A 22,939-nucleotide genomic window follows, 5' to 3' on the forward strand; every position below is an offset into this window, starting at 1 on the left:
AACAAATAAATCTGACGTAATTTACAAAATAAATGGTTTAAATTGTCCGGCAACTTACAACGGTATCTGATTGCAAAAACTCAAACAAAATCCTACTGCACTGGCTACCCACCATTTTAAACACCAACAAAATTTCGACCTCAACAATCCAAAAATATTACATACAGAACAAAACAAACATAAACGTAATTTCTTAGAAATGTTTCGACTTCAAAAATCCAAAAATATTACATACAGAACAAAACAAACATAAACGTAACTTTTTAGAAATGATTGTTCGAAGATAGTTAGATGGGGTCTGGTATGACGTAGGTTTTAGAAAAAAATTTATTTATCGTGCCAACGTTTCGATCTTTATTGAGATCATCTTCAGGGCCTGGGATTTATAAATATTGTTTAAGTTTTACAAATACATGTATGATGTTAAAAAATGAATTTATACAATGCTAGAAAGTTTAGATTAAAAAATGAATTTATACAATGCTAGAAAACTTTAAATTAAAAAAATGAATTTATACAATGCTCAAAAGTTTTTTAGATTCTATCCAAATGTCTTTCTATCTCGACTTCCTTCCCCACATTAAGAACATTCAGACACAAAACATCAATATCTCACTGGCTCTCTCAACACGACACTCAGTAATGACACATCTACAGAGAAAACAAACACTTTGAGAGAATACAAATACATTGATTGAATCTAAAATTTCTAGCATTGTATGAATTCATTTTTTTCCCATCCTACGTGTAAACAATGTTTTAAACCCAGGCCCTGATGATGGTCTCAATAAAGATCGAAACGTCGGCACGATAAAGAAAATGTTTTTTCTAAAACCTACCCCAGACCGCTTCTCACGATCTCGAAATAATCATTAATCAACGGTCACTAAACACGACGCATTTCTAATTTGTAAGATTAAAGTTACTTCCGATCGTTCTCGTGAGGGAAATAGAGTTACAAAGATAATTTAATTAATAATTAAGAATACTTCAACATAATTAAAAAACAATTAATTAAGGTTTTTAGTTGAGATAAAAAAGTCAATGGCACGAGCGTGATTCGAACCCACGAGCCTGATACGCCGCTGCTGAACCACTTGAGATATCGTGACCTCGATCCACTCAGACAACTTCCCATCTCAACCGCACCTTTTGAATTTTCCCTCCTTTTTGCCATTTTTCGAATCCCGTTCGTGCTTCGACTTTTTTATCTCAACTAAAAAACTTAATTAATTGTAATATATTAATTGGTCAAGCGGACCACGAAATTAGTAAATATAATTAAAAAAGAGGAAAAAAATTAAAAATGAAGACGGTGAACTAAACGGTTAAAAGGTTTAGAAATTTTACTTTAAAACAATAAATTACATTGTTCACCTAGGCCATAGATGGTCAAGGATATCACGACTAAGGCTCAAATTATATAAGACTTGGCGTCCTAAACAGTTACAAACTATTAGAAAAATTGTCGTATTTTTTGATAGCTTACTAATACCTAACTCACCCAGTAGTGAGCCTCCTAATGAACAAATAATCTCTCTTTAATTCTATCCGTAGGCATCGTCGTTTCAGTCGAAGGGACGGATTATCTGGTATGATAGTTGAACAGAGCTGGCGGATCATTGTGATGTGTGGAAAGGGATTAATGTTTTTTTTTGTAATTGTCTTCCGTTGGAACTGGAACAAAGAGAATGTTAATGTCTCTGTGCAGGGTGAGATTCGATACACCGAAAAGAGGGTTAACTATTTTTCTTTTGTTTTACACTTTTGTTTATACCTTAAATAGTTTGTTAACTATTTTTCCCTTGGTATTCACGGTGCTTTTGATGGAATTTCTAGATGTGTTAGAATGCTTGGTTGGCTTCCGAAGTTTGATAACGTAAGCCTAAGAATCTTTCATCGATAATAAACGTCTAGTGTGAAGTTAATTATTTGGATTTATCTCGCGTTTTTTTCCTACTTTTTTAACGATAGTGTAAGTCAACGTACTGTAAATGGCTTTGAAGGTTTCTGCATGCGGTGACGGTACCACTACGTGAAGGATTTGTGCATCGTCATGAAAAGTGAATAGAAATGTCCAATCGTGTAAAGAAGAAGTACAAGATGATACCAGCTAGGTAAGGGCTATCCATGTCAGGTCAAAAGGGTACGATTAGGCAGTAAGTGGTAAGAAGATGCTTAACAGGTTCTACTGGAGACTCAGTACAAACCTTGTCGAAGAATGGAGCGATATCAGGCGTACTCATACAGATAACCCAGGATGAAATTACGTCCGCAACACGATGAAATTGATGGATTGTGAAGTACATGGACCTGAATCCAAACCGATCTTGGAATAATTTTTCGTGATTAATTGATATGTTACACGCGTTTTAATTGAAGCTTTTCGACATTCTTCCCCACTACAGGAGAGAAATTATCTGGTTGGTAAGATTAAAGAAGAATGACAGGTTTGCATATTTTATGGAGAAGAACGATAGTAGAAATTTTCAAACAGCAGGGGAATAGTTGATGGCAGGACGAAGTAAAATATGTGAGATATCAAAGGCTTTTCTTGGTATGTAGGGAAGGAGTCGGCACGTAATAAAATCAAACCTAGGACTCTTTTTGATAGGAAAGAAAAACACATCAATTCGCTACCGACTGGATCAAATTATTTATTATACAAAAAGCCTTAAATAATACTTAAGGTATTTTTTATCTCATCCATAAATATTAGTTAATTGAAAAATGTTAATTGGTCAATCGGACCACGAACTGCAATGGATTTAATAATTAAACTGAAGTATATCTTCACGAAAGCTCTCCGTGGCCATTTCATTTGTCGCCGAGAATCAAATAGATTACACGACATTTGAAAAATGGAAAAAAGGAGAGAAAATACGAGAGGTAGGTTGAAATGGGGAGTTGGGGGCCTGAGTGGATCGAAGTCACGATAGCTCAAGTGGTTAGAGAAGCGGCGTGTTGAGCCATGGTCGTGGGTTCGAAGCCCGCTTGCTTTTTTTTACTTTTTTATTTCAACCAATACCTTCCATAAATATTAATTAATCGAAAAATGTTAATTGGTCAATCGGACCACGAACTGCAATGGTTTTGATCTTTATTGAGATCATCTTCAGGGCCTGGGACTTATAAACAGTGTTTAAATTTTGCAAATACATGTGGGATGTGAAAAAAATAAATTTATACATTGCTAGAAAATTTTAGATGAAAAAAATGAATTTATACAATACTAGAAAATTACAATTAATGTTTATATAATTAAAAGCAATATCTAGCATTGTATAAATTCTTTTTTTTTTCAACTTAAATTTTCTAGCATTGTATAAAATCATGATTTTTTCCACATCCTAACTTACTTGGCATTGCAAAATTACCTACCTGGTGGTGAAAATAAAATTTTAAGCGTTATATTTGATATAATCGATATTAGCCTTCAATATTACAATTTTATGTTAAAACTCATCAAATGAGATGAGGCCAATTCGAAAGTAAATACTCAGTTCCTTCGTCTATATTTGAAATTATTACGTATTCCCGTAACTACGTATGTGTTAAAAGTATTGTTGACAACAGGTTCAAAGACCTGATGAAGAGTGAATTTTTGAAAGCTCTAAGAATAATATCTTACGGAAAATATTTAAATTTACGCCGTATGCATACATTACAAACCACATAATAGAGGCATGTACAAATACAACAAATACATTTATAAATAGAATAATCAGATCTGAATATATACACGATTTCCTTCAGTGATATAGAATTGACAATAATTCTTTTTTATAACAGTTTTGTGACTGGTAAAATATATCTTGTTGGTCGTTTGCACAGTTTAGTATTTTATACGTCCTTTCCAGGGGATCATTTTTCATATAATTGTTTTTATGGTGTGCTATATAAAACAACTCTGTTTATCTATTTCTATAAGCAGGTACATGAAATTTTATTTTTTCTAGTAGAGGGGGAAATTTAATTGTATTGTTAATTATTTAATCATTACGTAAGGTATTTGTTGAGATAAAAAAGTCAGTATCACGAGCGGGGTTCTAAATACCTCTCTACCACTTGAGCCAATACAACCTTTCGAATTTTCCCACCGTTTAGGCATTTTTCAAATTTATATATTTCATATCAAATCAATTTATTCAAATTATATTCAAATTTACGAATCCATTTCATTTGTTGCCGAAAATCAAATAGATTACATGACATTAAATTTTGAAAAATGGCAAAAAGGAGAGAAAATTCGAAAGGTTGTAGGTTGACATGGTGAGTTGGTGTCCGAGTAAATCGAAGTCACGAAGTCTCAAGTGGTAGAGCAACGGCGTATTTAGCCGTGGGTTCGAATACCGCTCGTGACAGTGACTTTTTATCTCAACCAATACGTTACATAATGATTAATTAATTGAAAGATGTTATTTGATCGGTCGGACCACGAAATCTAATGAATTGTTAATTGATTTGAACAATATTAGAGCAGCAGTGATTGATCGGCTAGATTCTAGTGAATTTATACCTAATTCGGATCTCAGTTGAATGGTTTGGACATCTGGTCAAGACGTATTTGTAGTTTGAGCCCACAGAATCTTAAAAATTTGTTTTACACTTTTTCTAATATATATAATGATTACTGTAGTAGGGTGACCAAACAGGTGAGTTATTCTCTAAGTGCGACCTGACCAAAGCGAAATACAGATTTTTAATGACATTAATGTTAGTTACATTACGCTTAACGAAACCTAGCATTTTTAGGCTTTTGTTTTTTTATATATTCTACATGTTCGAGGAACGTTAACTTAAAATCAAAAATTACTCCTAAATCCTTTATGAAGTCTGGTGAAGAAAGTTTAATATCACAGATTTTATAATCACAGATTAGAGGGCATCGAATACGCTGGAATCGTATTAAATTACATTTTTTAATATTAAGACCTGGGCAGTTTCTACCTTTCTAACCACGTCAATAAGTTATTTAATTTTGTTTGGATAATATCACAGTCGGTTGTACAATCTATGATTCTGTAAAATTTCAGGTCATCTGGAAATAGTTTAAATTTACAATTTTTAAAACATGATTTAATGTCATTTATAAATATATTAAATAAAATAGATGATATATATCCTCCTTGCGGAAGACCAGATGTGACCACAATGGGATTGGATGGGGTATCATTAATGATAACATATTGGATCCTATTATTTAAGTAACTGCTTTCCCAATTCAGTAAATGGCCATTGCATTCAACTTTTGGAGTAAAATACAATGGCTAATCTTTTCAAAATAAACTGAGTGTTTTTCTTCAAATTGGTCTTATCCCTAATTTTTAATATAAATTGTAAAAATGTGTGGTGTTTAGTGACCGTTAGTCAATGATTATTGGAGATCGTGAGATGCGGTCTGATGTGACGTAGGTTTTTAGAAAAACATTTTCTTTATCGTGCCAACGTTTCGATCTTTATTGAGATCATCTTCAGGGCTCAAAGTGATTGTTTTCCGTCTAAATGTGTCATTTCTATCTGTCATATTGAGAGTGCCCTGAGAGGGTAAAAATATTTGAAAAATATGTGTGGTGTTAAGTTACCGTTAGTTAATGATTACTTTTCACTGCACTCTCAACATGACATACAAGAATGACACAATTACGCAGAAAACAAACACTTTGAGCCCTAAAGATGGCTTCAGTAAGGATCGAAACGTTGCCACCATAAAGAAAATGTTTTTCTAAAACTTACGTCACACCAGACCGCATCTCACGATCTCCGAATAATAAATTGTACATATTTAGTTTATAACATATAGGATCGTTTGGTGAAAATATCATACGTGAAATACTTACAAGAATTTTTAATTAGCTTTTAAATTTTTTATTATGCTTTAAATAGCAAAATAACTTTTTTGGTGAATCTATTGAATGGCGTATTATAAGGTAAAACCTTTAAAGATACATGAGTGTACAAAATGTTGTTTTGTTGAAAACCAAACAATTACCGTAAAATGATTTAATAAATATTCTATGTAGAAAAGAAGGGGAAATCACTCACAGAACTTTCTGAAATTAATGCTACATCCTGTGACAAACTGTCTCTGACGGGCTCCGACCTTTTCTTGAGACTTCTCCCATTAATTGCGAGATTATGAGAAGGAGAAGTGATTTTTAATTGTTCAGTTGCCCTTTTCTGTTAATTATATTCGAACCCTTGACTCTGAGGATTTCTGTTCATAACTCTTCCTATTGTGTTACATCACTCCCTTTATTTTCAAGTATTCAAGCCTATTGTCCTTTGTCGTGGAAGGCGATAATTTCAACGCCTTGAATTACTTCAATCATTAAAGCCGACGAGCTTCGACATAATGTAACTGCGACTGTAAAAGATGAAAAAAAAAACGGAAAGAAAGTGTTTCACTCTTTTTGATTATCTACCGTCATCTTGTTATCTTCGTATTTTTCAAATTGAATATTCTACCTTTCGGTTATATAAACTTTCTGATGTAATACTGAGGCTCTGATGAAAGGTATCAGGTTTCAATTAATTATGCACGATTTTTTCGAAATAAAAAATTTGTGTCACAGGCGGGATTCGAACCTACGACTTTCGGCCAAATACGCCGCTGCTCAACCACATGAGCTATCGTGACTTTGATCCACTCAGACACTAGCATCGCAACCCATCTTTCGAATTATCCCTCCTTTTTGCCATTTTTCAACTGTGGTTTAATCAGGTTTCGATTGGTGTCCCAGTGGATCCAGGTGACGATAGCTCAAGAGGTAGAGCAGCGGCGTATTTAGCCGAGGGTCGTGGGTTCGAATCCCGTTCGTGACACTAACTTGTTCATTTCAACCAATACCTTATGTAAAGAGTAATTAATTGAAAGAAGTTATTTGGTTAATCGGGCCACGAAGTTCAATGGATTTAATAAGTAAAACGAAGTATATCTTCACTAAAGTTCACATGGCCATTTCATTTGTTGCCGAGAATCGAATGCTGATTACACGACATTTGAAAAATGTGCGATTATAATTGGAATAAAACGGAGAGTCGAAATGAGAAGTTTGTGGCATGGGCGAGCGAAGTCATGTTAGCTCTAGTGGAAGAGCATCCGCGTATTTAGCCGAAAGTCATGGGTTCGAAACTCGCCGGGCACAAATTTTTCATTTCGAAAAAATTATGCGTAATTAATTGAGTATTTATATAATTAAGCATAAGCTGATAAAATAATTAAAAAGATATTGTTTGCCGTTTTCTGAGGACTTATTGGAGGAATTTTTTTTTAACAATGCGAATTCATTATTATTATTTATTATATTATTAGGCCAAAGAGAAGACCTTATTAACAGATGATTCAATTAAGAAAAACAGTGTTTCAAGTATGTCTCGTAGCTTTTATTATTACGACATGATACATTTAATGTACAGAAGTGCTTCACAACTCTCCACCGCATTGGATTGGTTTCGTCGTTCAAATGAAAATACTGATTAATTTATTCGGCTGGCATTTTGCAATGGCGTGTTTTCAACATTGCGGGTCACTTCGGCCAACGACGAACGGATGTTTTCCTATTATTTGATTGCCGAAAGAAGACCGAAAATATCATAAAATAAACCAAATTTTTCCCCCTTTCGTCCAAAGTAAATATTTTATTCATGCCTGGAAAGTAAATTTTCGCCCTTGATTTTGAAAAGTAATAGCCCGTAAATAATTTATGCGCATAAAAACCTTGGTACAATTTTTCATTTCTATTGTAAACTTATTCAAACAGAAATATAAATTATACATCCGTCTGTGGGCTAATCTTCAATTTCAGAATTGAAAAAAAAGAAAGGAAAAAAACGATTTCCAAAAAATTGCTTTATACTTTTTTTAATATTTTTATTTATGTATTATTATTTTAGAATTATTATCTGCGTCGCTTGCTCCATATCTAAGAAGAACTAGAGTTGTTTTACTCTATACATACTCATAGTTTTGTGTCCCTGGCATTTGTTGAGAGTGAAAGTATTTATTAGGGTGAATGGCTATAAATGACGAAAATTGCAGTAGGCATTTCTACTCGCTAATGTAACAAAAAACTTCCTATAAACCCCTGTCCAAATCTCACCATGAAGAAGTAATTTCAAGTTTTGTGTTTTTTAATTTTTCGACTTAGGTCCACTAAATTGCTTATAAACTTCAGAATTAGTGACTAGAAAAATTTGGTTTATGCCAGCCACTGAAAGAACGTTAAATTTGCTGTAAGGAAACCTTTTTGCATTGCAGAATTGATGAAAAATTCTGCATGCAAAATTCAGAAAAAACAAATCTTGAAATTTAGATTTTTTTAAAATGCTGGATTGGTAACTGTTAATAACTACAAACTCCTGGAGCTTTGTAAATTCCCTTAAAAGTTCTCCATTCAATTAGCTTCCAGCGCTATACCCATCTTTTTGGATTGCCTTTCTGGAAAGCATCAAAATTTTGCATTTTGTTGAAAAAATCTGGTGTCGATGAAGGGGGGCACGTGCAATTTTTCCAGGCAATCCGCCTGCCTCTTGAGTTTCGTGTCAGTTCTTTAATGTTCAATTAAATCAGTTTGCTGACAATTTCCTTGGGTTGGTGATTTAAATTATGTCCTTGTTTCCTAATGCACGGTTACTGCCACGGCAATGCCTCTGCTGCAAGGAGAGAATACCAAGCTAGTTTTCCACATTGAGACGTTCCAGAAGATCGCCCCTTCCAACACTTCATCAGAGGCTGAGGGAAACTGGTTCTTTCACTCGAAGAAAGATGGTGCAAAGTTAGGAACGAAATTACCACAAGCAGTGAGCTGATTTTTTATTCATCATCACCCTCGTAAAATGATAAAGGCACAATCCTTCCCGACGAAAGGTACCTTACCATTGTGAAACTCCAAGGTCTATACATAATGTACGTGTACTGGTTTCGGGATCACGATTAACAGAATGAAAAAATCCTCATCTATATGTATTCACTGATTGTTTTTCCTCTTTCTTCGCGTGAAAGAACTAGTTTCTATCAGCCTCTGATGAAGTCGTTGAAAGGCTCCCCTAACTGCAAATTTAACGTTTTTGATGGCACAAACCAGATTTTTGTACAGTTAGTAATTCAGACGTTTATAAGCAATTTAGTGGATCAAAGCCGAAAAATTAAAAAACACACAAAACTAGAAATTACTTCTTTACCGTTGAGATTTGTACAGAGGATTATAGGAAGTTTTTTTTGCATATGGTGAGTAAAAACACCTCTTGAAATTTTCGGCCAGTCACCCTGGATAATAGGTGTAAAGGATGCAGGAATATCGAGTACTTAACTGAGTGAATGATTTTGATTGACATAGCTGTTGTCAGCATCTGGAGTTCAACTCGGTGTCTGGACGGATAAGACCGAGGTCTGATTCCGGAATGCCAACACCTAAGGTGGGTGCTTCTAAACACCCGCCGGCAATTTATTGTAAATTAGAAAAGGTTCCGAGTGGACTGAAAGACGAGGTACGCTCAACGCTGTATATGTGTGTATATATATATTTATTTACATGCGCAAATTTGAGTTTATATAAATCTAAATCTAAATTTTGAATTATAAATATTCAGTTGTATTTAGAAATCAACATGAACCACTCTTGTTTCATTAAAAATTAAAACACTAATTTACTTCTAATATTTAGAGGCAAAGACTCTTTGCGTTTCTTTTATCGTTATTGTTTTAAAATAAATTTAAATAAATAAATACATGTCAGATTACTTTAGGAATATAAGTGTGGTGATGCAAGGCATTACCACTCCTTATTGGCAGCATCTGTTTAGTTCCAAGTTTAATTTATTTATTTTTTACTTATGTGATTAATTTATTTTAAAGATAGCAAGGTCTATCTAAACCCTCTGGGTGCCGTGTTTTTGAAAAAAAGCCCATTTGTAAGTAAGTCGGGTTTGAATGCAGGGCCGCTGGATTCGAACCCGGGGCCTTTACCTTACAGCGATGAGCGCAGTGTCATCGCCTAAAGCGAGAAACACACCCGATGCTACGCCGTGCGACACCCTTGCAAGAAAAGGGGCTGCCACACCGCTAATAGGACCCGAACCCTTCTGTGGAATAGGAATACACACTATTAACGAATACCTCAGACAGAAGGACAAAAAGAAAATGAGCGAACTTTGGAATTCACTTATTGGACATAGACAATCCAAGAATCTTCTAACCAATTTTGGCAAGAAAGAAATCATAGAATGTATCAAAGGAAACAGGAATAGACTGCGAATCCTAACAGGATTCCTGACAGGACACTGTAGATTAAATGGACATCTAAAGAAAATTGGAATAATCCAAGATGGCACATGTAGATTCTGCAAAGAAGCAGAAGAGACACCAACACACTTACTAACAAACTGCGGAGCTACACTAGCCCGCAGGAGGAAGCGTTTTTGGATGTACAATGTGACCATAGAAGAACTACAACCGCTTAAACCGGGCCTATTAATCAAGTTTCTTGATGAAATAGGACTCACCGATGTGCTTTAGGCAGAGCACAGGGGATACAATAGCTCTTAAAGGGCGCAGTATACCATACCCTGGAATATTATATCTATCTATCTATCTATGAAGCTACTACTACGATATAAAGTAAATGGAATGATTTAGATATGGCTATTGGTTGTGAGTTGTCCTTAAGTACCAGTCAGCAGAGTAAAGTACCACTAGTTTGATCCTTTCCGATCAGCCTGGTTTACCTACCTTCCCTGAAAAACTACGCGATTACCAAATAGAAAAACATCACGAACAATAGTGATAATAATAACATCATACAAAAAAGACGGAAAATGAACAAACTCAAAAATTGGAAAATGTACAAATGCATCACATTTAACGCTAAAAAAAATCATAAACTAGCAACGAAGCAAATTGAACGAAATCGGCACATGAAATTTCAGAAATGTAACTTCCGTGATTGAAGAAGTTTGTTATTTTCCGTTCGAGTCGATACTTGGAACAAGTCGGGAAAATATGTCCAGATATTTAACCCTATCCTAACGAATGGGCTCGTAATTAAGCCAAACCGTTCAAGTTAATTTAGTACAGCAGATTGTTTGAAATTCGCCAAGATTCGAAGATGGAATGTGAAACAAGTATACAAATAAAAAAATATTTGTACAATAAAACAATATCTAAGCTATATATTATTATTTATTGGTTCAGAAATTTACAATTAAATTATTGTTTTACTCTTTTATCATAAAATTATTAATTCTTACAATAATAAATCCATTTTAAGGCTAAATATCGTTTTACATCTTTAAATTAAAACGAATTATCCACCTTTCGCACAACAATATTTTTAAAAAGTGAACTTCTCTCTAATGAAGAACCGTAGAAGTATGAACGGTAAGTATTGAAATATGCTATGGCACCAGGAGTGACAGGTAGTGGTTTTCCCGCCACTGATGATGTCGAGTAGGAATATTCGATGAAAAAGCGAAAGTGAGTTGGTTAAGAGGATGTAAGTGTTTTCAAAAAATAAATTAGCCTAAGAGAGCCTAAGACCAGAATAATTATTTCTATTTCATGTACGATACCTCTCGTGTATAAATAAATAATCTTTATGCTACAGAAAAAGTTATATGTGTTTTATATATATCAACCCTCCTTCAGACTAACATTTTTTTTCTTTACTATTAATATTTTTTATAACCGTTGGTTCACTGTCAAAATAACTTTTTTTACTCTCTCCTACTTATTGATCTTTTGTTTGGATTTTGGTATTTTATAAGTGTATAGATGTTATATTTGCTGGAAGATTACCGACGGAAGGTCGGCCATGCTTCGCTCCCTTTTCCCTCTTGATCGTATTCTTCTTATTGTTGTCTGATGAAAATTATTCTTCTCGCCTTAAATATTTTTTATCCTATTCATCTGCCTAATGCTTTTTTCAGTTTTCTCAGCTTTCCCGGGTTCTAAAAAGTGGTAGCTTTTTTATTACAATTGTATAAATGTACATATTTTAATTGAATTTCATTTTCCTTTCTTGCACGACTCAGAAAAAGCTCAGACCGCTCCATATCGTTTAAGTTTCCTGTCGGTCAATACTTTGTCTGGACTTTTTTATTCCTTGATTTTTTTTATCATAACATTATTTATTATAATTTATCTATTTCTTTTTAACTAAGAGGTTTTACAAAACGTCTGGTGGCCGGTGTTAAAAAAAAATACCATTTGTAGGTACGTCGGGTTCGAATACAAAGCTGCTGGATTCGAACCCAGAACTTTTACCTTACAGTGATCAACATGTCACACTAAACCGTTGCGGCCACATTTTCCCTTGACGATAAAATTGTAATACTGTCGTTGTCTTTATTGTAAAAGTTATGTTTTTATTACTAGAGGTCATTGATTATTGTTTTTTTTTTATTATTATTTTTTTTTTCCCGCCAGTCAGCATCTATGGCCAGTACCGGCACCTCGCACCTTAACAATTCTCGCGTTTTCGAATAGGGTATTTTGGTACCCCACTGAGTTCGTTACTCGTCACCCGCCCCCTTATAAACTGTTAATTTCCCTCAATTAAAAGAACAACTTTCACACATATTGACAGGTTACCGAGGTACTCGATATTCCGTCAGTAACCCGTCCTCACTCATACAACATACACCCTATACTAATCCTAAACTGACATTTAGCGAGCCATCATATTGCTGCGCATGCCGACGACGACCCGCCCTCATTTATACACATCTACACTGTTGAACATACATTCCATCCTTGCTAATAAATACATTCACTCCAATAAATACGCTCATCCACTAAACACATTCACTATGTACAGATAAAAACAACATTCTAACTCACAACATTCACTACAAGATCCTCGCCACTACATACTTACGAAATCCAGTTCTACTAAGGGGGTAGAATAGAAATTAATTGATATGCGTTCACTGCTCTCAGATATCTAAATAATTTCTTTATGTGGTAACTATTATGTTTTAGAGTTGCTCGTTGGTCGGAGGGTAGGTCGCACCTTTCTCGGTATACTCTTAAGCTATTGCATTCTTCAAATAGATGTCTTACCGTTACCAGGTCTCCGCACAGAGGGCAACTTTTGCATCTTCTCCCCACCAGGAGATGGCCGTGCGTGAGACGGGTGTGACCTATCATCAACCTTGTTAGTATTGTTTTATCTCGTTTCTTTAAGTTCTCCACGGGCCATGGCCTCACCGTTTCTTTATGCACTTCTAATTTTTCATTCATCTCGTTCCAGCGGGCCTGCCATTCATTGTAGATTAAATTTCTCATTTTTCTTTTCAGATCTTCCGGGCTGATCAGGATAACCGGGTCGTGCGGGCTAGCAGCAGCTCTCTTGGCCGCCCGATCTGCATTTTCGTTGCCCTGTAGCCCAACGTGCCCCGGAATCCAGGGATTGTTACCAATACAATTAATTAAGGTTTTTCATCTCAACTAAAAACCTTAATTAATTGTAATGATTTAATTGGTCAAGCGGACCACGAAATTAGTGAATTTAAAGAATTGTTACCAATATTCGTCCTAGAACCCGTGATATGTTCTTCCATTTTTTCCACAAATTAATTTATCGATTCAAAGTTCCAGTCTGTACATATCAACCCGATGTAATTTAACAATGACAAGTACTACAATTAATGTAACATTGGAAGGATGTTGGACGTTTTCGGATTCGATGTGGTATTAGTTTGGGCCGTCTTAGCATTACGGATGTCTTAAACTTTGGAAAAAAGGATGGTCTGAAAGATCTGGGAATTGTAAATGGCCCTGGCCAGGTTTGAAAAATCGGCAATTTATATCGGCATCTTATTTGAGAATCACCACTAGCCGATTCCCATCATTTTAGACCGTTTTCCCAAATTGGACCTCACACTTTATTCACTTTACGCGTTATCTATGGACGTTCGATTAAAAAAGATATGTATGCGTACACTATTCTTTCATTATTTTAAAAATTCTACCAATTAAAATGTTTGATTTTGTAATTACTCATTCGAATAACTACAAAATACATGATATGTACAAGGTATGTAAAAATGCTTGATTTTTTGTTTGAATTGATGTTTTTTCTTGTGAAAAGCGCAATTTGATTTTTATTTCCTTTAAGCGAACACATACTGTTTGAACAAGATATCATAACACAACAAAGACAAAGGAATCCTCATTTCGCTAACCGCTCACGGCGTCAGCCAACCCCTTAATGTTCTTTGCTATCAAAGTTAATTAAGACCCCGAAGCCGTTCCACAATCTGCTGCTTATATTTACCGGTCGATAGCCAAAATTTAACATAAAGGTGATTACTAACCTTGAACAAAACCCCTGCAGGCTTCAACCTTGAGGCGACATGTAGAAAAAAATACTTTTCGTTTTTTCGGCATGAAGTTAAAAACAATACATTTATTTATTTCAGATTTATTTTATCTATTTTGATGCTTTACATGTACCAAAATTAATGCCAATATATGCCGTGAGTTCATACCCAAATTAAGATTATATACTTCATATTTCACATTTATATAGAGGGTATTCAGCTACTCGTGTTACAACCTTTCACAGTAGATTTTAAATTCAAAATGGAACCAAAATCTCCTCATTAACTATGGTCCGAATCTCAACAGTTTTGGAGTTATTTCACTTTTTCTGATTTTTCAAGATTTCACGACCTTGCTTCAAATAAACAATGATAACTACAAAAGTAAAACGTTTTGGACAAATCCGAAATTTCCAATAAGAAGTTATCAATACTAAAATTGTAAACGTTGGTGAAATAAGCGTTTTAGTAGCGAGAACTTTGAAAAAAAAATTTTTTGATGGTGATCTTAAACTACTATTTCTAAACGGACAAAAAGAGACCAGTAAATTTCAGAAAACCTACTTCGTTTAATAACCTAAAGTCTAACAGCCTACAACGTTATAGAATATGGATGTATCTGTTATGATAAGAGTGTAAAGACAGGTCAGAAATTAACCAAAGAAATGTATTGGTCTGATTTATTTAATTCGGATTTAAGAATAAAAATACGTGTAAACAAAAAAAAACAGCTGTTACATTCGGTGCTGCCATGTCGGTTACCTACGCCCTAACGGATTGCAATGTGACTACATCTTCCACTTAACCTCTAACATTGGCCCTGTCCTGTTAGAACGAGCAATGTTAACAGGCCGATTACGATAGATTCTAACAAGTCTACGCCATCATTTTTCTCGATCTAACAGGACCTAACAGACTTAACCGAAATGTGTGGTGACAACAGAATTAACACAAAGATTGTGAATGTCCCTACAGTCCGGAAGAAAACTTGCACAAGATTATTACGGAGGCAAATCTCAAAGAAATAATTGCACGCCCAGTAGAGTATAAATTATTTTCAGACTTTTTTAAAAAAATAACTAAAAAAACTCGAATGGCAAAGGAAATCAATTTAAGAAAGACAGGTGACCACCTGTCTTACTTTGGCGGGCTATCCACACATTTACGGCAATTTCCCGTTGTTATAATTTGCACGCCGTCGTTAATTCTGGTAATATTTGATATATCTGGTCTATCGATGGGTTCATCATCAACAAGGTCTATGTAAAAGCAGACCACCGCCACGAGGTCCCTCCCGGATTGGGCATCACAAACAAAAGAACAACGCAACTAGAAAGAATAAATAAGTAGAATAGATGCCCACAACAAAGGTCCGTTATTCAGTCTAGAATCAAAGCATTCTAGATGGAAGAAGTTAAGCGTATGTGGCTGGAGTATTTAACATTAGTAGAATAACTGTCCGAAGGGTCTTCCATCTCTACCAAGATACTGGAGATTACTCGAGAAAGCATGGATCATGTCGCTATCGTGTCACATCTCAGACAGATAATGTTCTTGTAATCGACTTAATTTAATGTACTCGATTAAAAATGTTAATGTTAGTTTAAGCACTGAAGCGACGACTTTGGGAAGCTGGAATACGCCCGAGAACATCTGACACTGGTCAAGGACTTCTTACCATGCACTAAAGAACTTGCCTAATTTTCACAAAAAAGCACTTCAATTACTTTGTGCAAGATTGGACAAAAATCTTGTTTGCGGATGAGCAAGGATTTTGTTTCAATAATTTTGACGGCCGACAGAGGGTATGGAGACGAACTTATCCCGGCAACATTCTCACTCCGGAGAAGCTATGGAGCTGGTGGTGTTACACATTACGCAGGCATTCCTATGGAAGGTAGCACAAACTCCGTAACAGCTACGCGATAATTCGAAGATGTGTTATCAGAAGTTCTTCCATACATTAATGGGCAACGATTTAATTTGTATGCGTGGCAATGCAAGGCCTCGCATAGCTAGGATCGTTGGTGACTACGTAGAACGGGCTTCAGTTCAACGTGCATTAACCGAAAGTTATCAACGATAAATAGAAAATATGCAAAACTGAAAACAATAGCTTGCGAGAAAAAATATGGTCAATTTAAAGAAGAAAAAAGGGAACGCAGGAAAATGAGAAGATAGATTTACACGCAAATAAGCAGATATGACGTAGGTAAGGAAGAGAAGGAGAGAAAGAGTGACAAAGAGAGAGGGTAAGTGAGAGAGAGATAAAAAAAGAGAAGATGGGTGTTTAAGTCACGTAGAAAAAACAGAGAAAGCGAATATTACAAATGTTTCATATCCCAAACATTTTTTAAATATATTTTGTGTAAAATGACACAACAGCAAGCATTTTTTGTTTGTTTAAATTATGATCATTTTTAAATGTATGTAAGGTTAACGATCAAAACGTTGAAGGTTAACGAAAATGGTTGATAATATTAAAGTGTAAGCCTTCCAGTATGTAAAAAATTTAAACATTTTACTTTCGATAAAATGTTTGTTATTTAATACGAATAAATTTTTTCAGATAAAAAACGTTTCACGTGATGTAGATTAACCTAGCCAAAAATTTCAATTAATTATAAATTATCTAAGGTTTTGGTTGAGTATAAAAAGTTAATGTCACTACCGGGATTCGAACACGAACACTAACTTTTTCATCTCAACCAATACCTTAGAAACAAAGTAAAATTACTTGAAATTTATGCTTTAGTGGTTCAATTGACCAAATTACTTTTTTCAATCAATTATTCTTTTTATGTAAGCTCTTCGTTGTGACAAAAAAGTCAGTGTCACGAGCGGGATTCGAACCCACGAACTTCGGCTAAATAAGCCGCTGCTCAAGCTCAAGCGGTGTATTTAGCCGAAGGTCGTAGGTTCGAATCCCGCCCGTGATACTGACTTTTTTTATCTTAACCAAGACCTTACATAAAAAGATAAATTATTTGAAAGAATTAATATAGTAAATTATGACTGCTAAACATATATGGATAATCAAAAATATATTTTGAAGAAATTAATTTTGAAATGAATATGGTTTCTTTTTTTAGTTATTTATTTCTTATCTAATATTAAACCGATGAAATAAGCTAGAACTATAATAAATTGTAAGGCACTGTTTTCCCATTCCTTTGAAAAATTCAATACTTTTCGTTATTAAGCGTTTGCCCAATTAAAATAGGGTAATAAACATAGTTGAAATATTTAGTGGTGAATTGACCAAATTACTTCTTTCAATTAATTAATCTTTTTATGTAAGCTTTTTGGTTGAAATGAAAAAGTTAGTGCCACGAGCGGGATTCAAACCCACGACCTTCATATCATAGTCACGATAGCTCAAGTAGTATAGGAGCGGCGTATTTAGCCGAATGTCATGGGTTCGAATCCTGCTCGTGGCAGTAACTTTTTCATTTCGACCAAAAACCTTAAATAAAAATATTAAGTAACCGAAATTATTATTTAATTACGTAAAAGTTTGTATGATCATTGCTCGTATCAGTGATAACGAACAAAGTAAAATAATTCCCGTCATAATGGAGGGCTTAACGTCGAACTACCAGTCGATTGAGGCAGTTCTCTTAATTTTTTATTTGAACTTTTTTTCTCATAAACGAAGAAATAAATGTTTAAACACTGTTGAAATTTAATTTCAGTTTCTAAGAGATTTTTTTATAATAAAAATATCTATGTAACATATTGTAAATTAAATAAACAGTAATTGATAAATTGATTGTGTTTATAAATAAAACTGCATTAATTACAATGGGTAGTGTTTTGGCAACCAAACATACATATCTACTTATTAATTTAAAAATTTATCAACTAGACATATTGTATTAATGATTACTTGGACTTACTTGGTGTGACGTAGGTTTTAGAAAAACATTTTCTTTATCATGCCAACGTTTCGAGTGAGTACAAATAATTCGATTGAGCCTAAAATATCTAGAAATGTACAAATTCACTTTTTTCACATCTTACATGTATTTGTATAATTTAAACAATGTTTAAAAATTCCAGGCCCTGAAGATGATCTCAATAAAGATAGAAACGTTGGCACGATACAGAAAATGTTTTTCTAAACCTACGTCACACCAGACCGCATCTCACGATCGCCAAATAATCATTAACTAACGGCCACTAAACAACACATATTGTGATATTTAATATTGATATAAAACTTTCACTATTGTACAATTAATATCAGTATTACAGGCCTCTTCGTTGGAAAACGTGACCTTGAAGCTAGTTAGCTTAATCACGTCCGTCCTGGTTCGACCCTCGTCAGTTATAACTTCGGACTTCTTTTTATTATTCCTCTGAATCGAAATACGGTTCAATTGAAGTAAAGTGAAGGAACTTGTTGTCTGTTAAGTTGGCAAAGTGATCGTTTTACGGCTGAGCGCTCGTTCTTCCGAAATGCCGCGATCCGTTTTCAAACGCACGGTCGTACAAGCTTTCAGAAAGATTTTCGCAAAGGACAAGAAGAGACTGTTTTCACTTCCTGCCCCCTTAACTTTTCCGAGCGATTTATTATCCGTGGAAGGGTGGATAGGCCCCGGCCGGGTTGCCGGTTGTATGAAATCGGCACTTGAAATTTCAGAATTGTTACTTCAGTGATTGAAGAAGTTTGTTATTTTCTGTTCGAGTCGATTCTTGGAACAAGTCGGGAAAATAACTCCAGATATTTAACCCTATCCTAACGAATGGGCTCGTAATTAAGCCAGACATTTCAATTTAATACAGCAAGTTGTTTATACTTAGTCAAAATTAGAAAATGAAAATTACACAAGTATATAATATAAAAAAATATGTGTACAATATGTAAGCTATTTATTGTTATTTATTTCTTTTTAATTTAATATCAAATTAGTGTTTTACTTTCTTATAAGAAATGATTAATTTTAATACTCAATTGTAATCAATTTGAAGGCCAAATAATTTAAGGCCATTTTACATCGTTAGATGATCTCAGGATAACGAATTATCCACCGACAATAAAAATATCGTGAGCTGTGAGCTTCCCTCCAGCGATGAAACTGCAGGAGTATGAACAGAAAGGAGGGAAATATGCTGCGGCACCAGGTAGTGGTCTTCCCGCCACTGATGATGTCGAGTAAGAATCGGCGATAAAAAAACCCAGCGAGAGTTGATCAATAAGATGGATGTCTTTTCAAGAGAATTAATTAGACTATCAGTGCCTAAGAAAAGGATAATTATTTCTATTCCATGTATGATATCTCTCTTGTATAAATAAATGATTTGATGATATGAAGTGATGTGTGTTATTTCTCAACCCTCCTTCTGACCCTCTTAGTTTTACTTTGATATTAATATGTTTCCTATTCGTTTATTTTTAGCTGAAGGGTAATCATCCTTGGCCCACTGTCTAAATAAACTTTTACTATTCTCTTTCCTATTTTCTTTTTCTGAATAACCGTTCATACAGCTACCACAGAGAAGGGACAAAGTTTAAACGGAAGACGATTTTTATTCGTTTGAGGATCGATGAGCAAGAAATAAACGTAGATGCCCTGACCTAGCTGACTTGCTGGTCCTGCGGATTGCCAACGTTCTACAATTTATAATGAAATTTCGAAAATGATACTGTTTTCCCGTTTTTTTGACATTTACCGTTTGCTTAAGCCATATTCACTGAAGTAGTCGGTGACAGTAGCGATAGCACCGGAGCCAAAAAAAACTTCTACCTTTCTTTGTTAAATTTTTTATAATTTTTTTTAAAATAAGAATTATAGCAGTTCCTTTTCTTGAAGACGAAGATAAAAACTATATTGACATCTAGATAACCGTTAAGTAAATGTCATCTAGGGAACAGGACACGTCCTGTTTTCCCTCCCGTCCCGCCACTAACCAGGGTCCAGTAATCCGATGACCGACCCCCGCCACCAATCCTTCCTTTAGTTATGTTATACTTTATGTTGGATTGTTTTGAGAAAGTTTTCAATTGCTGTAAATACCTTTATTTTGTTAAATTTTATGAGTGATGTGTAGTTAAATGATAGAACTAGAGAGGTGATTTGTTTGTAAACTTGTTCCTGCATGCCTCAAATTCAGGACATATCATAATTATATTTATTTTATTTTATTTAAAATTACCCGGTTATAAAAATTAATTGGTGATAGCCAATTAAAGCCAATTAGTTTGTAGTATACAATTGATAATATGTAAATAAATCAAACATAAAATGAGATGTACAAATAAGAATAACATTTTATTCGGTTTCGTGGTCCGCTTCACCAACTAAATACTTTTCAATTAATTAAGGTTTTGGATGAAATAAAAAAGTCAGTGTCACAAGCAGGATTCGAACCCACGATCTTCGGCTTGATACGCCGCTGCTCTACCACTTGAGCTATCGTGACATCGATCCACTCGGACACCAACTTCTCATCTCAACAGCACCTTTTAAATTTTCTCTCCTTTTTGCCAATTTTCAAATGTCGTGTAATCTATTTGATTCTCGGCGACAAATGAAATGGCCACGGAGAGTTTTGGTGAAGTATACTTCGTTTTGCTTATTACATTTTATTAGGTTTCGTGGTCCGCTTCACCAACTAAATACTTTTCAATTAATTAAGGTTTTGGTTGAGATAAAAAAGTCAGTGTCACAAGCGGGATTCGAACCCACGACCTTCGGCTAGAAACGCTGCTGCTCTACCACTTGAGCTTTCGTGACTTCAATCCACTCGGACACCAACTTCCCATCTCAACCCCACCTTTTGAGTTTTCCCTCCTTTTTGCCATTTTCCTGAATTGAATATAAAACAATAGTCACATTCCACACATCAAACATTTCTACATAGTCTAATTCTTCAACAATTTGGCTCTCCTTTCCCTAATTATCCCCGTCTATATAATCCTGAAAAGATAATCAGGCCGATCCATTCCCCATTTTTTATTATTGTCGGCACTTTTTTCGTCAAAAAAGCAGACTCCTCATATAAAAATGTTTTCTGTCCCAACTTCCTTCCCCACCCCTTTAAAATCCAAAAAATTAATATAAAACATTAACATCTCACTGGCACTCGCAACATGACGCACAAAAATGACACATCTACACAGAAAACAAACACTCTGAATGTGTATCAATACTTTGATTGAAATTAAAATTTCTAGCATTGTACAAATTCATTTTTTCACATCCTACATGTATTTGTAAAATTTAAACAATGTTTATAAATCCCAGGCCCTGAAGATGATCTCAATAATGATCGAAACTTAGGCACGATACAGAAAATGTTTGTCTAAACCTACGTCACACCAGACCGCATCTCACGATCTCCAAATAATTATTAACAACTATCACTAAACACCACACACATTCAAATTAATGTTGCGGATTTTAATAAGAAAATAAAATTTTACATATCTTACTCCGACAGTCGAAGCAGCCTTAATCCATCTTGAAATGACACAGTACTTCGCGATTCTCGATTTAGATATTCAGATTCTACTGACCAAACAGTCCAAATTTATATTGCTTTCCAAGTTTCATGGGGAGTGCGTATAAAAGAGTCACTTTCGGACTATTGACAGGACGGTTTTGCAAATACTGATGGAAAAAGTTTTCGGGAAACTATTTTTTAACTGTGTATTTTTTTTAACGATTTGATGGTATATTCAGATAATTACTAAGTACATGTACACGATGTAAGCATTATTTTCCGACGACTAAGGGATGCCGGGCTCACGGTTAGTAAGGAAAATTTTCAATTAGCGCGACAACGGATCAATTTCCTTCCAATTATTATATTACAATTAATTAAGATTTTTAGTTGAGATAAAAAAGTCAATGGCACGAGAGGGATTCGAAATTCAAAAAGGTGGGGTTGAGATGGGAAGTTGGTGTCCGAGTGGATCGAGGTCACGATAGCTCAAGTGGTAGAGCAGCGTCGTATCAAGCCGAAGATCGTGGGTTCCAATCCAGCTCGTGCCATTGACATTTTTAACTCAACTAAAAACCTTAATTAATTGTGATATAATAATTGGTCAAGCGGACCACGAAATTAGTGAATTAAATGATTTAAAATGAAGTACACTTCGCTAAAGCTCTCCGTGGCCATTTCATTTGACGCCGAGAATCCAATCCGATTATACGACATTTGAAAAATGGCAAAAAGGAGCGAAAACTCAAAAGGTAGGGTTGAAATAGGAAGTTGGTGTCCGAGTGGATCGAGGTCACGATAGCTCAAGTGGTAGAGCAGCGGCGTATCTAGCCGAAGATCGTGACTGACGCCATTGACTTTTTTATCTCAACTAAAAATCTTAATTAATTGTAATATAATAATTGGTCAAGCGGACCACGAAATTAGAGAATTAAAAGTTTATCATTAAAATAAATCAAGTCTGCGTACTGTCCAATTGTCATTAAACTTTCACTGTTACAATATATAATCATTATAATTATATGTATACAGGGTATCAACTTATCACCTATCTAATTCGGAAACGATTAAATTTAGCAAAACTTGGTCTTTTACATACCCCAAGTTAATTTTGGCTATGAATCGCGTGTTGGTAACTGATTTAACATAACTTACTCAACTAGCTGGG

General features: G+C 34.7%; 1 protein-coding gene across 2 annotated transcripts in view; it reads left to right on the forward strand.

Moving 5' to 3' along the window:
* The window catches only part of LOC106663729 (slit homolog 3 protein), a 640,390-nt gene that overhangs the window by 488,300 nt on the left and 129,151 nt on the right, over nt 1–22,939 (forward strand). The window lies entirely within an intron of this gene.

Source organism: Cimex lectularius, unplaced genomic scaffold, assembly GCF_000648675.2.
Source record: "Cimex lectularius strain Harlan isolate CLEC.00 unplaced genomic scaffold, Clec_2.1 scaffold116, whole genome shotgun sequence".
NCBI lineage: Eukaryota > Metazoa > Arthropoda > Insecta > Hemiptera > Cimicidae > Cimex > Cimex lectularius.